This window comes from Chinchilla lanigera, unplaced genomic scaffold (genome assembly GCF_000276665.1).
Source record: "Chinchilla lanigera isolate Chin_1 unplaced genomic scaffold, ChiLan1.0 scaffold00021, whole genome shotgun sequence".
Taxonomy (NCBI): Eukaryota; Metazoa; Chordata; class Mammalia; order Rodentia; family Chinchillidae; genus Chinchilla; species Chinchilla lanigera.
Window position 1 is genome coordinate 20,686,978 of NW_004955422.1, and position 9,610 is coordinate 20,696,587.

At 44.4% G+C, this 9,610-nt stretch overlaps 1 long non-coding RNA gene across 1 annotated transcript in view; it reads right to left on the reverse strand.

Moving 5' to 3' along the window:
- Positions 1-3,383: 3,383 nt before the first annotated feature.
- LOC102009289 overlaps positions 3,384-9,610 on the reverse strand; it is a 10,244-nt gene continuing 4,017 nt past the window's right edge. Inside the window, exons 2-3 of the long non-coding RNA XR_260904.1 lie at positions 4,087-4,313; positions 3,384-4,001 (exon numbers count right to left, since the gene is read on the reverse strand). This is a non-coding gene — a long non-coding RNA (uncharacterized LOC102009289). The remainder of the gene's footprint in view (positions 4,002-4,086; positions 4,314-9,610) is intronic.

The following is a 9,610-nucleotide window of genomic DNA, read 5'->3' on the forward strand; positions in this document are numbered from 1 at the left end:
TGGCACCCAGCAAGTGTCTGCCACATGGTAGCTCTTAAGAACCCCAGTCAGATCTTGCCCTGCAGCCAGGCACCTTCTGAATCACCTATGATCACTGGACACAGTGTCATGGTTTTGTTTCTAGGGAATCGGAGCTTGGACTGCCATCCTTCTACCCCAGGACCAGGCAGGATCTTCAGTCTTGATGTTCTCACACATGAAGGCCCAGGACAGAGTTCTGAGCACAGAGGTGTCTTCCTTGGCTTTCTAAAGCTATAACATAGTACCAGGCTGGGTAAACCATAAGCCACAGAAGTTTCTTTGGCTCACAGTTCTGGAGGCCTGGAGGTCCAAGATCAAGGAGCTGTACCTGGTGGAGGCCATAACATGAACCATAACATGGAGAAAGGGCAAGAAAGGAGAGTCGATATGGAAAGAAGGAAGTAAGGAAGTAAAGAAGGTAGGAAAGATGGAAGGAGAGGAAATTGGGCAGAACTCATTGAATTTATCAAGACCAATCCCACAACTCCCCAACTCCTGCATGGCACCAATCCATTCACAAGGGCCCTCCTGATCCAATCATCATTTAAAAACCTGCACCTCTTAATACTGTTACAAAGGCAATTAAATGTCAACACAAGTTTTAGAGGGAGATTTCAGACCATAGCAGATACTGTATCCTATCCCTTGGAGTTCTTGGGAAGACAACTTTGGGTACAGCCCTCGCCCCAGAACAAGCTGCTCTTCATGGCCTGAGGAGACTTGGGGCAGGGGTCTGTGTCTGTGAGGAAGGCATGAGAACTCACAGGGTACATGAGAGGAAGCAGGCCCAAGGGAGGGCCTGCTGTCACTTTTCAAGCTCATTGTCTCCCCATGGGGACCCATTTTGGTGCCTGCCCAAGCATCTAGCTGGCTGAGAAGGTGATAGCATCTGGCTTTTAACAGGAAAAGAAAGAATAAACCTCAGAGAGACTGACGATTACCTGTGGTTTCCTTGGAAACTGAGCTCCCTGTTCACCTTCCTCAGGCGTCTTCTCATCTGTCTCCATCTTTCTCTCTCTTGCCTTGATCTGAGCCATGAATCCAAGAAAGGCTAAGTCACTCTGTTAGAGGGGCAGGGACCACCAGCGAAAAAGAAAGAACCCCACAACTTCCCTGCCTTTCAGCTAGAGACTATATTTCAAGGGAACTGAGGAGCCTTAGTTGGTGAGGGAAAGAATTCCTACAAAAAAATGTGAGAGGAAAGGTAGAATAAGAAAGTCATTTTATAGCCTCCAATAAAATCACTGGCTCAGACAACGGTTGGGACATTGAAAGGAAAAGCTGATGAGTGTCCCAGTTAATAGCAATCCCCCCCGGCAATATGGTGACTAAACAACAATGCCATTTGCCACTCGTGTTCAGAGTTGCCTGGGCTCAGCTTCTCAGATCTCACCTGGGGTCTCTCATACAGGTGGAACCAGATGGCAGCAAAGGCTGGAGTCATCCACATGGCCAAGATGGCCTCACCATGCTCAGGTCTGAGGGGCAGAAATGATGACGACTGGTGGTTCTCTCCCTCTCTCTCTATATATATACATACATATATGTGATGTATATAATATAGTATTAGATAATGTCTAATATAGTAATATAATATATATCATATATATATCTCCAGCTTGGGCCTCCTCACAACATGGCAATCTGAGAATAACCACACCCCTTATATAGCAGCTGGGTTTCCTCAGAGTGAAGTTCTCACTAAAAAGCCACAGGCTTTTCTTTTCTTTCTTTCTTTTTTTTGGAGACAAAATCTCACTATCTAACCCAGGCTGACCTTGAACTCACAGTGATCCTGCTGCCTCCACTTCCCAAGTGCTGGGATCATAAACATGCACCACTACACGTGGCCACCACAGGCTTCTTGTGAGCTGGCTCAGAGATCACACATTCCAGTGGACCAAAGCCAGTCAGACAGCCACAAGCTTTAAGGGAAAGATTCGCAGAGAGGGTACATACTGGGAGGTCTGACTCCTTAGACAGCCGTCTTCGGCAGCTAGCTACCAAGCAAAGCATTTTACCATAGAGGGGTCAGGCTGTCACCATCTGAATCCACAGATCCATTTTGGCATTGCTAAAAGAGAGACAAAGTGCCCATATCTGTTTCTTGCTATGGTGCGATAGGACACAGGCAGTCCTACCCGGGACTGAGCCTGTGAAACGTTAAACACAGTTCTAACTGGACATCCACCGTGTGTTAGTAAGCTTTCCATTACGGTAACAAATACCAGAGATAATCAGTTTAGAAGGAGAAGAGGCTTATTTTGGCTCATTGTTTTGTTTTGTTTTGTTTTGTGTTTTTTGTGGGGTTTTTTGTTTGTTTGTTTGTTTGTTTTTGAGCCAGAGTCTCGCTATGTAGGTCAGAGTGGCCTTGAACTCACTATGTATTCTAGGCTGGCCTTGAACTCACAGCAATCCTCCTGCCTCAGCCTCCTGAGTGCTGGGATTATAGGCATGCACCACTACACCCAGCCTTGGCTCAGTTTTAAAAGTTTTGATCAATAGTTGATTGGCCTCCCTGCTTTGGACAAAGCCAGGCATCACGGCAGAAGCTCGAGGCAGAACAGAGCTGCTCACTTCAAGACTAAGAAGAAAAGAAAGCAGCACTCAGGAGGAGGCAGGAGGATCACTGCAAGTTCGAGACCAGCCTGGGCTACAAAGTAAGTTCAAGGCCAGCCTGAACTGAATTGTGAGACCCTGTCTCAAAAAGACAAAAAAAAAAAAAAAGAAGAAGAAAGAGGAAAGAGCTGGGGTCCTTCAAGGGCACCCCAATGCCTAAAGGCCTCTCACTAGGCTCTACCCCTTACAGGTTCCACTTCCTCAGTTATGCCACTCTGGAAACCAAGCCTTTGACACACAGGCCATTGAGAGACATTTAAAATCCAAACTATAGCGCAGCGCTAACGCCCAAGTGTGAGAAGTGTAGGGGTGAGAGGTTTGCTGGGTTCTGAAAACACAGGCGGGGGAGCCTGGAACGTGCGGCAAACCTCAGGAGGAAGGACCAGGTTCCTTCCATATCAGCAGCATGAAATTTTAAAAAGAAGGAAGAGAAACAGGCCAAGACTGGAAAGGCCTTCAGAGAACTGGCAGCCAAATGCCACCCCTGGGCCTTCTCTGGATCCAGATTCCAGCAAACCAATCAGAGTATAAAAAGCCACTTTGAGACAAACAGAGAAATCTGATTATGGCCTGGATATCAGATGCTCCCGAGTGGTTAATATTTATTTTATTAGACGTGATGGTGGCTTTGTGGTTATGTAAGAAAATGTCCTCTTTTTTTTTTATCAAGAGAGAAATTATATAGAGGTGAAGTCACATTACAGTTGAGATTTATTTTAAATACTTTGGCAGGGAGGGGGGGATAAGGAGAGGGAGAGGGAGAGGACGGACGTGGTTGGAGAGTGACAAAATCCTGCTAATTATCACATCTGGGTGGGGTGGACCAAGGGGTTCCATGCTCCCATTCTCTCCATGTGTGTGTTTGAAATAGTTCACAATAAAAAGGAAAATTTTAAAGAGGAGCCACTGACAAGGAGCCTTTTATTCCCCACTGCTCCTGACAGCGTGGCCTCGTGCTGGAGTCATTTGTCACAGTACAGCTCAGCTGCCCAGGCGTCGTCAGAACAAATGCGGCATTTCAAAGTCACCTTTCATAAAGCCAGAGGCCACTGTCTCAGCTGTCGGCTTCCACCCCTCCTGTTGTTAACCGGGGGATCCGCTCAGTGAAATGGCAGATTTTAGCTCCTGAAAAACAGCAAAGCCCTCCACCCGGGGATCACCTGTTACCAGGGTTCTGTCCCCTTTGTGGTGTGACACCGGCTTCAGGAAGACCCCAAGGAGCACATGCTTGGTCAGGGAAGGTTTGGAGCAGACAGAAGAAGGCGGAAGGCGTGCACAGCCGTGTGTGCACCGCTCAAGGAGGGAGATGGCGGATTAACTGGCTGTGACCAGTGCTCCTTCAGAACGGACATTGCTTCTTCCTTTGTAAAAAGACAGGTCTCGATCAATGGCCCCCACTCCTGGCTCCCCCTCAACAGATGTCTCTATCGCAGGTTTGGAACCCACCTGTATTTGAAGTTTCCAGTGATTCCAAGGCCATGGTCCAAAATCGGTCAACCTTTGGGGAGCCCAGGGTCTGGACATACGGAGTCTGCAGCCCCTGTGGATCTCATGCGGGCTGACCCAGACCTCCTGGGAGGGATGGAGCGAAGAGGGCAGGCTCCTGAGCAATCCTGGGACGCCTGAGCAGAGCAGTCATGAGAGAGTCCTTTTCTTTGGGCCTCACCTACCAACTGAAGCAGGGACCAGAGCCTGAGATTCTGCTAACTCAGAGAAAGGATGGAGAGGAAATTACTGCTCACCGCTTCACCCAGCCGTGCCCAGCGAGTCCCCAGGGCCTCTGGGTGGCCGTTCGGCCTGTTGAATAGGCAGCAATACTGCACAACTGTGAGTTTTGATTTCCTACAAGCAGATCCAAACCTTATACCTGCATCCCCTCCACGGAGAATCCAGGCCAAGCCAGTGTCTCCCCATGAGACGTCATCTGCACCCCGAGTCTCACCTGAGCACAGGAGGGTTGGAGCTTTACAAAGAAGGCCCGTGGGTTCAAGGTGTGACAAGCTCTTGACTGTATTCCCCCCCCCCCCAGCAAGGCCACATGCCCTCCCTGGGATACTCCAGGTCCCAAACACTTTTTGGAACCAGCACAACTCAAAGAATGCAACCCAATGAATCTGCCAAAATTACCTCTTTCCCATAGTAACAATGGACGGAATCCATAGTATACCTGCCTACTCGCTGGCTCCTGGCTACACACATCCAGGTATACATAGTTTATGGAAAGACTTGAAACCACCCAGGAAATGACTTTGTAACCCCAACTACTGACAGTCCCGGTGCTCTGGCCCACCCTCACTCAGCAACCCCTTCCAGGAACAGTGCTGAGACTGGGAACAAGGCAGGATACCCATCTCACCAGTCCCATTCAGCACAGTTCTGGAGTTCCAGCAGGGGTGTTAGGCAAGAAAATGAAATAAAAGTTATAGGTACTGGAGAGAAAGAAGTAGAATGACCTCTATTTGCAGATGACATGATCTTGTGCATAAAAACTCCAAAGGAATTCACAAAAAAAGAGAAAAAAAACCATTAAAGGGCTGGGTATGTGGCTCAGAGGTAGTGCGCTTCCTTAGCACCTGTGAGGCCCTGGGTTTGATTCCCAGCACCAAAAATAAAGCAAAACAAAACTGTGATGAATAAGTGAATTCGGTATGGCTGCATGATCAATATGTAAACAACAGACGGTGGGAGGCTCGCTCAGTGACAAATCACTTTCTTAGCACATATGAAGTCCTGGGTTTAATCTCTAATGCCTAAAAAAAAGTTTTAAAAGTATGTTTCTAAAACGATAACCATTGATAATTTCCTACCATTTTGTCTGTAATTTGCTAAGTCCCCCCTATTATTATGTTATCCTTCTTTTATTCTTTAAAATTAAAAAAAAAAAGTATGTTTCTAGGAAAAATAGGAACAAAGCTTTTCTAAGTAAGGAGGGGAAGAAGGGTTGAAGGGAGAGTAGGGGAATGGGAAAAAAAGCAAGTTATATCTTTACAGGTACAAATTCTCAATGATGAGTGTGATCATTATATATACCTAAAATGTACCAATAAACTTAATTAATAAAAATAAATAAACCATGTTTCTATAAACTTGCAATAAACCACCCAAAACTGAAATTTAAAAAACAATTCCAATTCCAATATCATCAAAGAGAATAAACTGCTTTGGAATAAATTTAGCAAAAAACTTTAGTTTCTATACTCTAAAAACTGCAAAGTGATGTTGAAAGAAATTAAAAACCTAAATTAATGGAAAGACATCCACGTTCACCCATGGATTGGAAGACAATGTCATTAACGTAGCAATAGTCTCCAAACTGATCTACAGAGTCAGTGCAACCTCCATCAAAATCCCAGCTGGCACCTTTGCAAAAATTGTCAAGTTAATCCTCAAATTCATGTGGAAACTCAAGGGACCCAAGATAGGCAAAACAATGTTGGAAAAAGAATAACAATAGAATGGAATTGAGATTCTGAAATAAATCCTTACACTTACATTCAATTGAGTTTAACAAGAGTGGTAATATAGGGCATATAGGACCCTGAGGAAAGAATTGCCTTAAACAAATGATACCGGACAACTAGATTTCCATATGCAAAATAATTAAAGTGGAGCCAGGTGTGGTGGCACACACCTGTAACCCCAACACTTGGGAGGCTGAAGCAGGAGGATTGCAAGTTTGAGCCCAGCCTAGGCAACTTAGCGACTTAGCAGGAGTCTGTCTCAAAATAAAAACTTTTTTAAAAAGGGTTAAGGGTGTGCCTCAGTGTGAAGGCCCTGGGTTTGATGCCTAGTATCGAAAAAGAAAGAAAGAAAAAAAGGAACAAAAAAGAGAACGAAAACAAAGGCAGAAATCTCCATGACCCTGAATTAGGCAATGGTTTCTTACATATAACAATGAAGCCCAGGCAACAAAAGATTAATTAATCAATTAATTAATTAACTAATAAGACATCATCAAAATTAAAAATTTTTGTGCTTCAAAGGACACCAAGCAAGTAAAAAGGCAATCCACATAATAGCAAAAAGGTTTGCAGGTCATTTACATCTATAAAGGGCTGGTACCGAGAATATATAAAGAGCCCTCATAATTTAATAATGAAAAAGACAATCTAATCAGAAAATGCATACTGGTGCGGTGGCTCATATCTGTAATCCCAGCACTCAGGAGGCAGAGGCAGGAGGATCATTGAGAGTCTGAGGCCAGTCTGGGCTATGTAGGGAGTTCAAGGCCAGCCCAGACTAAATTATGAGACCTTGTCTCAAAAAATAAATACATACATACATACATACATACATACATATATACATACATATACTGCCTGGCAAGTGTGAGGTCCTGGGTTTGATTCCTGGTACAAAAAAGAAAGAAAATGCACCAAAAGGTCTGAGTATATATTTCTCCCAAAAAGATATACAAATGACCAAAAACTACGTGGAAAGAGGCTCAACATCTTAGCCACTGGGGAAATACAAATTTAAATCACAATGAGATAGTGCTTCATACCCACTAGAGTGACTATAAATTTATTTATTTATTTAATTTTTCTTTTTCTGATACCGGGAATTGAACTCACAACCTCTCTCTTGCCAGGCAGGCGCTGTGCCACTGAGCTAAATCCCCAGCCTTGTGACCATAAATTTAAAAGCCAGACAATGACAGTACTGTCAAAGATGTGGAGAGATTGAAACCCTCTTATGCCGCTGTGAAAATGTAAAATGATGCGGCCACTTCAGGAAACACTCTGGCACTTCCTCAGAGCATTCAACACACAGTCGCCATACAACCCAGCAATTCTACTAGTTGGACCCAGGAGAAATGAAAACATACCCACACTAACTGGCTTCCCTTTCAAAGCATCCCCAGATCTGGTACCTGCCCCCGTGAGAGACCCAAGGGCCAGTTCAGAGCTGCAGCAGGCAGATCAGCTCTACCAAGAACATGCCAGGTCTCTCCTCCTTGGCTTCCAGAAGAAAGCTCCATTCACTGAGAAGTAAGTTCTGGGCCTTGGGTATCACTAGCCCCAGGGTCCCTGCTCAAGGTTGAGCCTATTTTCCCTTTGGCACCACTTGGCCATACCACCTCCCTGTAGAATCCTTCCCTTTTTCTTACCTGGGAAGTGTCTCTTTTGAATGCCAGGACAAACCTATCTCCTAAATCCAGGTGTCAATAGACTGTAACAGGTGCAATTATTGAGCAGCTACTCATGTGAGCCCAGCACACATACATATTTCCTTATGTAACCCTAGGACAGTGATGGCAAACAGTTTTAGAGCTTTCAATGATACAAACAGCCTGCTGCGGCGAGAGTGCCACAGGTTCTCCACCACTCCCGTAGGGTGACCCTAAAAGGTTAGCATTTTGTTGTCATTTGGTTTTTACCATGCAAGAAATCAAGCCCATGGCCTCGCACTTGCCAGGCAAGTACTCTACCACTGAGCTAAATCCCCAGCCCTGAGGTTTGTGTTTTTATAGCTCCACAGACTATCTCTGGAAACCCTGGGGCCAGATATTCTGCAAAATTTAGAAAGATGACATGGTGCATATAGTGTATTATGTAAAGCTCTCGGTGGGCCTGGGGCAGCGCCCTGTGATCAAACATATTACTGTTTTCACCATGAGATGTCTGAATATTCTCAGTGAGAGAAACAAAGACTATAAATAGCCTGGCATTGGCTCACTTCATGATTTGAAGAGCTGGATCTCCAGCCAGGGATGTCTGCTCTAAGGCCTCTCTATCGGCTTGTCTTCCCCCCACCCCCAACACAGACTCTTCAGCCACATTGGTTCCCACTCCACCCTTCCACACAAAACCTCTTTGCCATATTCTGTGATTGCAAATGCCTTTAGTACAGCCTCAGAAAATGTACAGGATTCCTCAGAAAATCATTCAGTGGATTAATAAAATTTTAAGAAACTTAAAGGTATTATCCCTCAGCTATGTCTGCAAGATACCAAGGTAGAAAAGGCTTATCTCAAAGAGATCTTGGCTTTTGGTTGTTATTGTTTTGTTGGGGGGTGTTTACTTTATTTTGGTTTTGGTTTGAATACATTTGTATAATGGACAAAATCTCAATTAGATTATTGGTGGTTTTTTTTTGTACCAGGAATGGAACTCATGACCTCAGGCTGGCCAGGCAAGCGCTTAAGCCACTGAGCCACATCCTTGGCCCTCAATTAGATTTATAGAGTCTCATTAGCAAAAGCATTTGTTTGCCTGCAGTGGTGGCACATGCTTGTAACCCCAGTACTCCTCGGCTGAGGCAAGAGGATCACCTCGAGTTCCAGGCCAGCCCAGGCTAAATAGTGAGTTCAAGGCCAGCCTAAACTATGTAGCAAAATCTTGTTTCAAAAGAAACAAAGAAGCACAGGTAATTTGGACTGAATAGGACAGAGAAGTAAGTTCTAGACTCCCAAACTTCTACAGGCAGGAAGAAAGTTGAGAAAAACAAATCAACTTCTAACATAAGGTGACTCAGAGAGAAAAACCAGTGGCCCACAGGACTGAGCCAAGAGCCATGAGAATTGTTTCTAGCCTTTAATTCAGACTGGAGTCACCTCCAAACATGTGTCCTGCTAGATTTCATCCTCAAAGAGCTATACTTGGGAACTATACCTAAGAAGCCCATGTGCCTGATTTAGAAGCCATTAGGGACTTAGAAATATGAAATTTTGTGTCCTCAGGAGGAAGTTAAGACTGTTCGCACATGTGCTCGCTTCGGCAGCACATATACTAAAATTGGAACGATACAGAAAAGATTAGCATAGCCCCTACCCAAGGATGATACACAGATTTGTGAAGCATTCCATGTTTTTAAAATATATATATACATATGCAAGATAGCTAAGATAATTGAACTACTAATTTCTATTGGATATTGAAAGGAACAGTTAATGCTTTTTTTTGTACCAATTTTGCAGGCTTATATTTAGTAATCTGAACTACTATTTTGTTTCTTGTTTTTTTTTTTT